Source organism: Phocoena sinus, chromosome 7, assembly GCF_008692025.1.
Source record: "Phocoena sinus isolate mPhoSin1 chromosome 7, mPhoSin1.pri, whole genome shotgun sequence".
NCBI classification, from domain to species: Eukaryota; Metazoa; Chordata; class Mammalia; order Artiodactyla; family Phocoenidae; genus Phocoena; species Phocoena sinus.
Window position 1 is genome coordinate 58,913,995 of NC_045769.1, and position 14,567 is coordinate 58,928,561.

Below are 14,567 nucleotides of genomic sequence, written 5' to 3' on the forward strand. Positions count from 1 at the left end.
TACAGGTTTTGTAGGAGAGAGAACACAGCACGAGGAAGAGCACTGAGGTGGGGTCTAGAAAGGAGAAATCTGTTTTTTTTTTATCTACTAAGTGTATGACCTTGGGACAATCCCCTAGCCTGTCTGGACTTCACTTCCTCCATATATAAGACAAGGGGTTTTCTACAAAATATTAATTTTACAGGATTTTAATAAATACTTACTGCAAAAAGGGTTCTGTGCTCAAATAGGCTTGATAAAAATTAAGTTTTTTTAAAAAAACGTAACCATTTCTTTTCCGTAGGCTTCTCAGCTTTGCTAATGCCTAATGTGCATTACGACTCTCAAAAGTGCTCCCAAACTTATCTGAATCACCTCGCCACTATTCAGAACATTTTGGGAAAGTAATGTTTCACGAAACCAACTTTGGGAAATTTTGAACCAGATGATCTCTTAAGGTCTTTCCTTGTTCTAAAATCTAGGGATGAGAATTCTACACGTATTTTTTTTTCAGTCCTTAAGGTATAAGTTGAGTGTCTGAGCTTTTGTGGAAGGTTGGCAGGTTTTATGGCCATAAAGTTTTTTTGCCACAGAAAGTGAATCCTGAAGACTCTTTGTTGTCCCTAGGAAATCTGGTGGCCTGTTGTGCGGGGAAAAAATTTTTTTCCAAGAGTTATCTGTGTCATTTTTCTCATTAACTATTTTTTTTAAGATTTTTTTTTATGTGGACCATTTTTTTAAAAGTCTTTATTTATTGAATTTGAATTGAATTTGTTACAATATTGCTTCTGTTTTATGTTTTGGTTTTTTGGCCACGAGGCATGGTATCTTAGCTCCCCAACCTTAGCTCGGCAACCAGGGATCGAACCTGCACACCCTGCATTGGAAAGTGAAGTCTTAACCACTGGACCGCCAGGGAAGTCCCTCTCATTAACTATTAAAGTTGCTTCTTCAGCTTCAATATCAATTAGAAACTTGTGTGTGTGTGTGTGTGAATGCTTTTTTCAAAACATTCTTCTCTTGTTTACTCATAAAATTTGTTGTGATTCCTAATCGTAAATCAAAGAATCATGGAGTTGGAAGGGGCCTTCAAGGTTACCATGTTTCAGAAACAATTTAAGCATACCCTCTGATGTTGAAATTCCTTCTTTGATATCCCTCTCTCTCTTTTTTTTTTTAACATCTTTATTGGAGTATAATTGCTCTACAGTCAATTAGGAACTTTAAATGTCTCTCAACATTTTTGAAAATATTTTTTAATCATGAAGCTGTAGCATGTTGAAAAGCCAGACTTCCTTCTCTTCTAGAACAGCTTACCTTTGGCAGTCTAGATTGGCCAAGAGCCCAACTTTTATTAGTTAATTTTTAAAAATTTATCTTAGAACTGTATTTGAATAGTTTCTTCCAAGTAGTGAATATAGTACATTTGCTTCAACACATACTGGACCTATGGCAGGATGCAATGGTTTTATGATAATTTTACACTTATTAGTAACGTAACTTTAAATCTGCCAAAACCATGCTTTTGAAAATGTCTCACGTGACTGTTAGCAATATAAACTGTCAAATAAAATATATAATTTACATTTCAGAAACCATACTGTGAGTCAGAACTCTGACTCTAGCCAAAGCCTCTTTACTTTCACACTTAGTCCTCCAAGCTCCAAACCTGTCTCACGTGTAAGAATGGCCTGTGATGGCGAGGGGCGGCAACATCAGCTTGTTGGTTTTATGGAAGTTCACCAAGCTAAATAAGCTACGTGTGTCTATGTGTGTGTGTATATATGTTTTGTTGCCCTGGAAGTTTGGAATGAATGCAATTCTTGGCATATTTTCATATTAATTTATTCTTACGGAGTTTCCTGTACATTTAAATTTCATTTATCAAAGACTTCTTTGGGGATCGCCAGACTGCATATGTATTGAAAAGCCTTGTGAAACTTGAAGTTGAAATGAAAGCCCTGTCAAAAACTGCCATAACTACTGGAATTCTTTGGTTACCTCCATAAAATGACAGGAGTCTTCGTCCCTGTCAAAGGAGCACGGGCTGTCTGTCTGCTAATTGTCTTAGTCTCCCACAAAGCCACTCTTCTAAATGTTTTTACTTTGCTTAAAAATACATATAACACATTTTCTGTTTCTGTATCATCTCAATGTAGAAATCAGCAAGAAAAATACTTAAATTTAATCATTATAAAAATAACAATACCAGAGGAGTGGGTAGCATGAAGCAGTCTGAAGAGAACTGTGTTTGGTTTCTGGATTTTGTGTTTTCCCAGTCTTTTGGGCCTTTTTTTTCTCCTTCCTTGTTCCTCCCCAAGCTGTGCTCCTCTTGTTCTCCTTAACTCTGCCTTTATCCACATCCATCTCTCTTGCCCTTTGTCAGATTTACCTGCCCAAGTCTCTATCCTCTGTGACTTGTTCAAGGTTAGGATCAGTTGTTCAGGGTGAACAGGCCCTTAGAGAACTGCTAGATGTGCCCAAGTTCACTTATTTGTATTAAAAAATCAATTTAGTAATTTATGAGGAGACTACAACTTCCATACAGAACTTCTAATAGTGGGTTTGTCCTCCTCTGTAACTGTCCTTCTTAAGAAATCAAATACAGTTTTAAAAAAAAGAAAAGCCTACATGGTCAGTACATAAGTATATATTAGTCTTTGTGTTCTTAGCAAGCCCTTAACCACCCTGGGTCTCAGTTTGCCTCATCTCTAAAATAAGGTCTATGGATTCCATTGCACTGGTGGTTATGAGTATTAATGAGATTTTGTAAAGTGGCCTTCCTTGTACGTGATGCATTATTGCACTCTAGGCTCAGAGCGATCACCAACCAGATGTCCCTTCATGGGTCTCAGTACTGTTCCCCCGCTTTTGCTAGAGACAGCATATTCAGGTTTCTCTTCAAGATCTGTCTTTTCAGTGCTTCAGTTGCCCTCTGAGTTCACAAGATAACATCAAAAGGTTCCTACTTGCTTCATCAAAAAGTGGAGTTTCTCTTAACAAAGACTGTGATACCTCTAATTGTGTCCAATTAAGAAGCATGTGTCTTTGCCCAATAATGTGCTAATGACTTTTAAGGCTAAAATATGTTATTTGCCTGTCATATTTACATTTTAGTATTGACCAGTATTTTAACTCTACTTCCCCTAATTGTAAGACAAGTAAAGCCTTCTGGTCCTCTTCCTGTCAGTGAACTATTATTGAACCTGCACTCCTTGTTGAGACTGTTAGGATCTCTCAAATCTCCCCTAGCTTATAAATCTGCTTATTTTCTTAACTCTAGCTGGGTAAACCCTCTCCTTCCTTTGCCTTAATGTCTTCACACTTTATTTTCTAAGTAGTCTTTCACGAGCTATCTATATAAAGAAATTCTGTTAGTCAAAAGTTATCTTGGAACTTAAGCAAGTTAAGAGCACAGCAGAATATCATCCCCATTTCTTCTTTGGTTTCCATGAACTAAGTCATCTCCTGTCAAAATCAATTGCATTTAATTCAACCTCCTATTTGTAAGGAAACAAGCCAGGCTCTGGAAGTAAGAAAAGATGTACAAGATTTAAGCCCTGCCTCAAAGAGCTTATATTTTAATGTTTTCATTGTTTCTGCCCTATTTAACACAGACATCCTGATAGCAAGAGGCAAGCCACCTGTATAATCTATGTAATATTACAGGTGTTCATCAAATATTAAGTTGGACTTACTCTGATTTGAGCTTGCTACTATAATAGCCCAACAGATCACAGGAAACGCTTTTGTAGATAAGAATGCTAATTTTTCAGAATCATGAATCAGAAATTAATATGACATTCTGGCATCTACCCCGGTTTCAAAGGCTTTAATCCCTCAATATTGTTTCACTTCTGAATCAGCACCTTGAGTTTTACATAAACAGTTGTTGACTAAATGAACAAATTACTATATTTTATGAATTCAGCCAAATCCAAGGCCCTAATATAATTCAGTCCTAAGACTGAGAAAGAAAAGTATACTAATTCAACTTGATACTCTGTATTTTTCCCTTTAAGAGCTAAGAATCTTTAGAATGTCCCTGTGAGACAGGGAGGGCCATTCCTTTTTCCACAGATATACCATTTGAGTTACAGAGAAATTATCTTTGTAATATGCAATAGTTTGTGAAGGGTGGTGGGTAGCTGCACCTCCTTAGGGATATGCTCAAAGAAGCCAACGTGGCAGAGGGCATCTCCCCAAACTTACATTGTCAGTAGTGTGTCAGGACAACCTAGACCCCATCAGAGGATCATACTTGAAGTGATTAATGAAGACTCAAATGGGGCCCAGGAAATTGTTTGCATGAATCTCAGCTGTCCTTGCATCTTATCACCCACAGAAAGGATTAGTAATTGAAAGCCATTAGGGAAAACCAGATGGAAAGAGGAAGATGGAAGATAAACATCAGTTCCTCAGCTCCAAAGAACCAGGCCAACGGAAGACCAAATCGTAATTTTCCAAGCCAGCCACAGTTTTGGAAGATTTCTGTATATAAACCAATTAAATAAATAACTCTTAATTTACTGGTTTGAGGGTTGGAAAAGGAAGCTGTTAGAAATTCTTTCATAGTTGCTATTTCAGAGCCTTTAGCATTTTGGTGGGAAAATAATCATTGATGGCAAGATCCCCATCCATTAACTTTGTGAAACAGAAATAAACTCTAGTGGCTTTATGATGGTAATAGCATTTTGGGGTCCCAAGCAAGTAGAGACTAGCAAGCAATAATCTGGCCTTCCATGTTGCTCACAAACTAACTTTGTGGGCAATTCTAAAAGAATCAGCTCTCTAGTTTTAGTAAATCCTTACATTAGGTCTTATGCTTAATGACTTGGATCTATAATTTTCATCTTCTGCTTTTTGCTCCATATTTCCCCCTTATATTTGGAGTCATTTCTCTTTCCCCCTAATATTTAGATCTCTCAGAGACTGATAAGTCAAAGCCATGCCCTGAGCCTTTTTGTAAGTTATGAAAACTTAATGGTATTTTTTTTTTTCTTTTTTTTTTGCGGTACGCGGGCCTCTCACTGTTGTGGCCCCTCCCGTTGCGGAGCACAGGCTCCGGACGCGCAGGCTCAGCGGCCATGGCTCACGGGCCCAGCCGCTCCACGGCATGTGGGATCCTCCGGGACCAGACCGGGGCACGAACCCGTGTCCCCTGCATCGGCAGGCGGACTCTCAACCACTGTGCCACCAGGGAAGCCCAACTTAATGGTTTTATCTGGCCTCATAAGTTAGTCCTGAACTCTTCTTGGGTTTCCTTCAAGTTACTATAACTGGTCAAAAATGTTCAAACCTGAACTTTATATTGCAATAATTAGATTCTTTCAGTAAGAAATTATAGACATCTCTAGTGGCTACTATTTGTACCCTTATTTATATGTCTCCTTTTAAGTTTAGTGCTGCTACATTATTTTCACTGTGGTTTGTTCAGTAACTTGGATGAATCAGCCCTGTTATCCTCTATTTCCTTAGCTTCTGAAACCATCCAGTGAAAATCCACTGATGCTGTAGGTTTGCTGATGACCTATTTTACATTATTAAATTTTACATCTCATACAGCTTAAACATTTTCCTTGATAATTTCTAAGTTACTATACTTATTTACCAGCAGTGTTTGATAAAAGTTCACCTTTGCTGTAAAATTTCCCTCCAAAAGCAGAAGCTTTTATATAAGCTGCAGATTGTTTAGCACCTTGTTAAGAGATTTATACCTCCCTTCCTTTTGCGTACGCAGCAGGAAGAGATCCCTGATTGTGGATATAGGTTGCTTCATAACTTTAGAATGATTTTGGGCTGCTGCCCGAGTTCATAGTAAGGAAGAAACTGGTGCCCTATCCCTTGAGAAAGTTCTGTTTTTCTATATAGCGGGGAAAACTCTACAAATGAGCCCATACCTGTTTATAGGCTTGTTTTCCGAGAATTCTTTATAAGTGAAATTTATTGAGTATAATTTACATACAGTAAAATGTATACAGTTACAGGTACAGTTTGATGAGCTTTGACAAATGTATGCACCTGTGTAACCACCACGTACAATCAAATATAAAACATTTCATTACTCCAGAAAGTTCCCTAGTGCCCCTTTGTAGAAAATCCCACCTCTTACCCCCTGCCTAAGGCAACTACTGCTTAGATTTCCATCTGACAAGAAATTTGTTTAATGGTTGATATGACAGGTGACATCCTATTTAATGTTTTAACTTTCTATATTTATAGCACTTCTGACCTCCATCTTTTTTCTTCTTATTTATTATAAACACATCATCTTAATATCTTTAAATACCTATCTTCATTATTCCTGATTTTAGATGCAAAATTTCTCAGGTCATGTATTTTTAGGGAAATACGAGCAACAAAGGAATTGTTGGTATGTAGTAGTGCTCGCAAAATACTATAACTTGTTGAAGTTAAGCCCTATCACTGGACTCTTCACTTTTTAATCTGTAATAAGGACTTTAATAAATTTGGGTGCACAATGAAAGAGGGTTCTTAGGTGCAGGGAGAGAGATCTGCTGGGGTCCTGGACCTGAGCCAGAAGAACTCAGTCAGCCCTCCTTTAATCACTGGCTGTTCTCCTTGCCATTCCTTTCTGACCTGGGCTAGGTCCCATGGCAGGGTGTTAGTCACGGTCAAGTTGATGGAAAAGAAGGGTATCCCCTGCTCTCTGAATGTGAACTGTTACTACATGGTACCAGGTATCACAATGAGAAAAACTACCATTTCTGCTTCATCCTCCCAGTCTACTCCAAGGGAAAAAGGCATTCTTTGTGGCAATGATATGATTCCAGAATTCCTTGTGGAACACCACTAAAGCATTTTTTTTTCAGCTTCACTGAGACCACTAAAGCATTTATATTTCTCTCCCTATAATCCTTGAAAGCATGCAGGTGCAAGCCACTCAAGAATCCTGTAGTCCAGAGTTCTCTGCCCAGTCCCAGGTGAAGAGTGACATTCTCTGTGTAACAAGCTCCCATGGGAGGACTATGGGTCATATAAAATTCCTGGAGAAATGGTTATAACTTTTCTCCTGTCTCCCTCAAAAAAGCCTATTGGAATGTGAGTGAATGAGAAAACAGTGGAAAACAATAAGAACATAAAAATCCCACCAAATCCTACTATTGACGGATAACATAACCCATAATATTCTGCTGTTTATCCTTCTAGAGTGTGTGTGTGTGTGTGTGTGTGCGCGCATGCACACACACACGTGAGAGAGCGAGAGCACACACCAAGCTTGTGTATCATTTACAGTTACCCAGTTCTAAATTAACAAAGCTTTTTGAGAGGAAAGGATTTCCATAAGTTCCATCTGCAGTGTACACAGAGGGACTTAGTTGGAATTATTATTTAAACCAGAACTATTTTGCTATCTTGTGGATGTAACATTCTAATTACCACTTATTTCAGTGTGAATAGTACATTTCCACTGTTTCCTTTTAGATAAAGCCCCCTCACCAAAATGCGTTTGCCTAATTAACGATTATGACAGATACTTTTATTTGGAAGCAGTGTTCATAGTTATTGCAAAGGGGCTGATTTTTTTTCATATTTTTAAATTCATAGTGATATTGGATTGTAAACAAAGGATTTTAATCTTTCACTTTGAGTTTCATACAAAAATATTATAAACTTTTAAGCTAAATTAATTTTTTTGCTCTAGGACAGAATGCATAAATAATAATGGATCTTTAACATTTGATCTGGCCTTAAACCATAAAAGAAATTCTGTACCCCTCTGGGCTAGTGTTTGGTCATAGCTTTGGAGCAGTCCACAGCATCTAGTTCAAATGCTCTCTTTAGGCTACTCCTTTTCTCTCTTAATTCCTTATTTTTTGAGATTTGTTTTCCACAAAGATCCACCTTTACTCCTCAAATAAAAGCACTTCAAAAGGAGCTTTGATTATCACATGTTGTCTCCTATTTATTCAGTCATTCCCACACACACCCCCAAAACAATTTTTTTTAATTGGGCATTCCTTGGGAAAGATCAGGATCGTCATCTTATGACTTTAAGTAATGATGTCACTTTCAGCATGTCATCAACCTCTCTGAGCCTCAGTTGTGAAATGAAGGACTCAGCTTCACATATGTCATTCAGGTCCCTTCTAGCTGTCACCCATAAATTTTCGTTAACCCTCAAGAGGTTTCTCAGACTTAAGATTCTGTACTTCTGAGAACTTATTATTTAAGAAGTAGAACAGACTGAAAACATGCAGATTTAAAAAAATTTTTTATTTTATATTATAGTATGGTTGATTTACAATGTTATGTTAGTTTCAGGTGCACAGCAAAGTGATTTAGTTATACATACACACATATCTATTCTTTTTCAGATTCTTTTCCCATATAGTTTATTGCAGAGTATTGAGTAGAGTTCGCTATGCTATACACTAGGTCCTTCTTGATTATCTGTTTTATATATAGTAGTGTGCATATGTTAATACCAACCTCCTAATTTATTCCTACCCCCATCTTGACCCTTTGGTAACCATGTTTGTTTTCTAAGTCTGTGAGTCTATTTCTGGTTTGTAAATCAGTTCATTTGTATCATTTTTTAGATTCCACATACAAGTGACATCATAATATTTGTCTTTCTCTGTCTGACTTACTTCACTAGGTATGATAACCTCTAGGTCCATCCATGTTGCTGCAGATGGCATTGTTTCATTTTTTATGGCTGAGTAATATTCCATTTGTGTGTGTGTGTGTGTGTGTGTGTGTGTGTGTGTGTGTGTGTGTGTGTGTATAAATATATATATACCACATCTTCTTTATCCATTCATCTGTTGATGGACATTTACGTTGCTTCCATGTCTTGGCTATTGTAAATAGTGCTGTAATGAACATTAAGGTATGTGTATCTTTTCAAAGTATGGTTTTCTGCAGATATATGCCCAGAAGTGGGATTGCTGGGTCATATGGTAACTCTATTTTTAGTTTTTTAAGGAACCTTCATACTGTTCTCCATAGTGGCTGTACCAATTTACATTCCCACCAACAGTGTAGGAGGGTTCCCTTTTCTCCACACCCTCTCCAGGATTTATTGTTTGTAGACTTTTTGATTATGGACATTCTGACTGGTGTGAGGTGATACCTCATTGTAGTTTTGATTTGCATTTCTCTAATAATTATCAATGTTGAGCATCTTTTCATGTGCTTTTTGGCCATCTGTATGTCTTCTTTGGAGAAATGTCTATTTAGATCTGCAAATTTTTCTATTGGGTTATTTGCTTTTTTTTTAACATCTTTATTGGAGTATAATTGCGTTTCAATGTTGTGTTAGTTTCTGATGTATAACAAAGTGAATCAGCTATATGTATACATATATCCCCATATGCCCTCCCTCTTGCATCTCCCTCCCACCCTCCCTATCCCACCCCTCTAGGTGGTCACAAAGCACTGAGCTGATCTCCCTGTGCTATGTAGCTGCTTCCCACTAGCTATCTGTTTTACATTTGGTAGTGTATATATGTCAGTGCTACTCGCTCACTTCGTCCAGCTTACCCCTCCCACTCCCGGACCTCAAGTCCATTCTCTATGTCTGCGTCTTTATTCCTGCCCCTAGGTTCATCAGAACCGTTTCTTTTTTATTATTCCATATATATGTGTTAGCATGCGGTATTTGTTTTTCTGACTTACTTCACTCTGTATGACAGACTCTAAATCCATCCACCTCACTACAAATAGTTCAATTTTGTTTCTCTTTATGGCTGAGTAATATTCCATTGTATATATGTGCCACATCTTCTTTATCCACTCATCTGTCAGTGGACACTTAGGTTGCTTCCATGTCCTGGCTGTTGTAAATAGAGCTGCAATGAGCATTGTGGTGCATGTCTCTTTTTGAATTATGGTTTTCTCAGGGTATATGCCCAGTAGTGGGATTGCTGGGTCATATGGTAGTTCTATTTTTCGTTTTTTAAGGAACCTCCATGCTGTTCGCCATAGTGGCTGTATCAGTTTACATACCCACTAACAGTGCAAGAGGGTTCCCTTTTCTCGACACCCTCTCCAGAATTTATTGTTTGTATTTTTTTTTTTGATGATAGCCATTCTGAATGGTGTGAGGTGATACATCATTGTAGTTTTGATTTGCATTTCTCTAATGATTAGTGATGTTGAGCATCCTTTCATGTGTTTGTTGGCAGTCTGTATATCTTCTTTCAAGAAATGTCTATTTAGGTCTTCTACCCATTTTTGTATTGGGTTGTTTGGGTGTTTTTTGATACTGAGCTGCATGAACTGCTTGTATATTTTGGAGATCAATCCTTTGTCAGTTGCTTCGTTTGTAAATCTTTTCTACCATTCTGAGGGCTATCTTTTTGTCTAGTATATGGTATCCTTTGCTGTGAAAAAGCTTTTAAGTTTCATTAGGTCCCATTTGTTTATTTTTGGGTTTATTTCCATTTCTCTAGGAGGTGGGTCAAAAAGGGTCTTGCTGTGATTTATGTCATAGAGTGTTCTGCCTTTGTTTTCCTCTAAGAGTTTTGTGTTGTCTGGCCTTACATTTAGGTCTTGAATGCATTTTGAGTTTATTTTTGTGTATGGTGTTAGGAAGTGTTCTAATTTCATTCTTTTACATGGAGCAGTCCAGTTTTCCCAGCACCACTTATTGAAGAGGCTGTCTTTTTTCCATTGTATACTCTTGCCTCCTTTATCAAAGATAAGGTGACCATATGTGCATGGGTTTATCGCTGGACTTGTTATCTTGTTCCATTGATCTATATTTCTGTTTTTGTGCCAGTACCATACTGTCTTGATTACTGTAGCTTTGTAGTATAGTCTCAAGTCACGGAATATATATATATATTATAGTAGACTATATAGATTATTATATAGACTATATAGTATAGTCTCAAGTCACGGAATAATATCTGACACATATTTCTCCTTTTTCTTTCTCAAGATTGCTTTGGTTATTCGAGGTCTTTTGTGTTTCCATACAAATTGTGAAATTTTTTGTCCTAGTTCTGTGAAAAATGCCATTGGTAGTTTGATAGGGATTGCAGTGAATCTGTAGATTGCTTTGGGTAGTATAGTCGTTTTCACAATGTTGATTCTTCCAATCCAAGAACATGGTATATCTCTCCATCTGTTTGTATCATCTTTAATTTCTTTCATCAGTGTCTTATAGTTTGTCTCCTTAGGAAGGTTTATTCCTAGGTATTTTATTATTTTTGTTGCAGTGGTAAATGGGAGTGTTTCCTTAATTTCTCTTTCAGATTTTTTTGTCATTAGCGTATAGGAATGCAAGAGATTTCTGTGCATTAATTTTGTATCCTGCTACTTTACCAAATTCATTGATTAACTGTAGTTGTTTTCTGGTAGCGTCTTTAGGATTCTTTATGTATAGTATCATGTCATCTGCAAACAGTGACAGTCTTACTTCTTCTTTTCCAATTTGGATTCCTATTGTTTCTTTTTCTTCTCTGATTGCCATGGCTAAAACTTCCGAAACTACGTTGAATAATAGTGGCAAGAGTGGGCAACCGTGTCTTGTTCCTGATCTTAGAGGAAATGGTTTCAGTTTTTCACCATTGACAACGATGTTGGCTGTGGGTTTGTCATATATGGCCTGTATTATGTAGAGGTAGGTTCACTCTATGCCTACTTTCTGGAGAGTTTTGTTGAATTTTGTCGAAAGTTTTTTCTGCATCTATTGAGATTATCACACGGTTTTTATTCTTCAGTTTGTTAATATGGTGTATCACATTGATTGATTTGCATATACAGAAGTTCCTTGCATTCCTGGGATAAACCCCGCTTGATCATGGTGTATGATCCTTTTAATGTGCTGTTGGATTCTGTTTGCTAGTATTTTGTTGAGGAATTTTTCATCTATGTTCATCAGAGATATTGGCCTGTGGTTTTCTTTTTTTGTGACATCTTTGTCTGCTTTTGGTATCAGGGTGATGGTGGCCTCGTAGAATGAGTTTGGGAGTGTTCCTCCCTCTGCTATATTTTGGAAGAGTTTGAGAAGGATAGGTGTTAGCTCTTCTCTAAATGTTTGATAGAATTCACCTGGGAAGCCATCTGGTCCTCAGCTTTTGTTTGTTAGAAGATTTTTAATCACTGATTAAACTGATTTTTAATCAGTTTTAGTTTCAGTGCTTGTGATCTGTCTGTTTATATTTTCTGTATCTTCCTGGTTCAGTCTTGAAGGTTGTGCTTTTCTAAGAATTTGTCCATTTCTTCCAGGTTGTCCATTTTATTAGCATATAGTTGCTTGTAGTAATCTCTCATGATCCTTTGTATTTCTGCAATGTCAGTTGTTGTTCTCCTTTTTCATTTCTTATTCTATTGATTTGAATCTTCTCCCTTCTTTTCTTGATGAGTATAGCTAATGGTTTATCAATTTTGTTTCTCTTCTCAAAGAACCAGCTTTTAGTTTTATTGATCTTTGCTGTTGTTTCCTTCATTTCTTTTTCATTTATTTCTGATCTGATCTTTATTATTTCCTTCCTTCTGCAAACTTTGGGGTTTTTTTCTTCTTTCTCTAATTGCTTTAGATGTAAGGTTAGGTTGTTTATTTGAGATGTTTCTTGTTTCTTGAGGTAGGGTTGTATTGCTATAAACTTCCCTCTTAGAACTGCTTTTGCTGCATCCCATAGGTTTTGGCTTGTTGTGTTTTCATTGTGATTTGTTTCTAGGTATTTTTTGATTTCCTCTTTGATTTCTTCAGTGATCTCTTGGTTATTTAGTAGTGTATTGTTTAGCCTCCATGTGTTTGTATTTTTTACAGTTTTTTTCCTGTAATTGACATCTAGTCTCATAGCATTGTGGTTGGAAAAGATACTTGATATGATTTCAGTTTTCTTAAATTTACCAAGGCTTGATTTGTGACCCAAGATATGATCTATCCCGGAGAGTGTTCGGTGAGCACTTGAGAAGAAAGTGTATTCTGTCGTTTTTGGATGGAATGTGCTATAAATATCAATTAAGTCCATCTTGTTTAATGTATCATTTAAAGCTTGTGTTTCCTTATTTATTTTCATTTTGGATGATCTGTCCACTGGTGAAAGTGGGGTGTTAAAGTCCCCTACTATGAATGTGTTACTGTCGACTTCCCCTTTTAAGGCTGTTAGCATTTGCCTTATGTATTGAGGTGCTCCTGTGTTGGGTGCATAAGTATTTACAATTGTTATATCTTCTTCTTGGATTGATCCCTTGATCGTTATGTAGTGTCCTTTTTTGTCTCTTGTAATAGTCTTTATTTTAAAGTCTATTTTGTCTAATATGAGAATTGCTACTCCAGCTTTCTTTTGATTTCCACTTGCATGGAATATCTTTTTCCATCCGCTCCCTTTCAGTCTGTATGTGTCCCAAGATCTGAAGTGGGTCTTTTGTAGACAGCATACATACAGGTCTTGTTTTTGTATCCATTCAGCCAGTCTGTGTCCTTTGGTTGGAGCATTTAATCCATGTACATTTAAGGAAATTATTGATATGTATGTTCTTATTACCATTTTCTTAATTGTTTTGGGTTTGTTTTTGTAGGTCCTTTTCTTCACTTGTGTTTCCCAGTTAGAGAAGTTCCTTTAGCATCTGTTGTAAAGCTGGTTTGGTGTGCCGAATTCTCTTAGCTTTTGCTTGTCTGTAAAGGTTTTAATTTCTCTGTCAAATCTGAATGAGATCCTTGCTGGGTAGAGTTATCTTGGTTGTAGGTTTTTCCCTTTCATCACTTTCAATATGTCCTGCCTCTCCCTTCTGGCTTGCAGAGTTTCTGCTGAAACACCAGCTGTTAACATTTTGGGGATTCCCTTGTATGTTATTTGTTGCTTTCCCCTTGCTGCGTTTAATATTTTTTCTTTGTATTTAATTTTTGATAGTTTGATTAATATGTGTCTTTGCGTGTTTCTCCTTGGATTTATCCTGTATGGGACTCTCTGTGCTTCCTGGACTTGACTATTTCCTTTCTCATATTAGGGAAGTTTTCAACTATAATCTCTTTAAATATTTTCTCAGACCCTTTCTTTTTCTCTTCTTCTGGGACCCCTATGATTTGAATGTTGGTGTGTTTAATGTTGTCCAGAGGTCTCTTAGACTGTCCTTAATTCTTTTCATTATTTTTTCTTTATTCTGCTCTGTGGTAGTTATTTCCACTATTTTATCTTCCAGGTCACTTATCCGTTCTTCTGCCTCAGTTATTCTGCTATTGATTCCTTCTAGAGAATTTTAAATTTCATTTATTGTGTTGTTCTTCATTGTTTGTTCACTCTTTAGTTCTTGTAGGTCCTTGTTAATTGTTTCTTGTATTTTCTCCATTCTATTTCCAAGATTTTGGATCATCTTTACTATCATTACTCTGAATTCTTTTCCAGGTAGACTGACTATTTCCTCTTCATTTGTTTGGTCTGGTGGGTTTTTACCTTGCTCCTTCATCTGACACATATTTCTGTCTTCTCATTTTGTTTAACTTACTGTGTTTGGAGTCTCTTTTTCACAGGTTCGTAATTCCCATTGTTTTTGGTGTCTGCCCCCAGTGGATGAGGTTGGTTCAGTGGCTAGTGTAGGCTTCCTGGTGGTGGGGACTGGTGCCTGTGTTCTGGTGGTTGGGGCTTGATCTTGTCTTTCTGGTGGGC

At 37.1% G+C, this 14,567-nt stretch overlaps 1 protein-coding gene across 2 annotated transcripts in view; it reads left to right on the top strand.

Moving 5' to 3' along the window:
* CHN1 (chimerin 1) overlaps positions 1-14,567 on the top strand; it is a 178,369-nt gene that overhangs the window by 92,997 nt on the left and 70,805 nt on the right. The gene's annotated exons all lie outside the window — the stretch shown is intronic.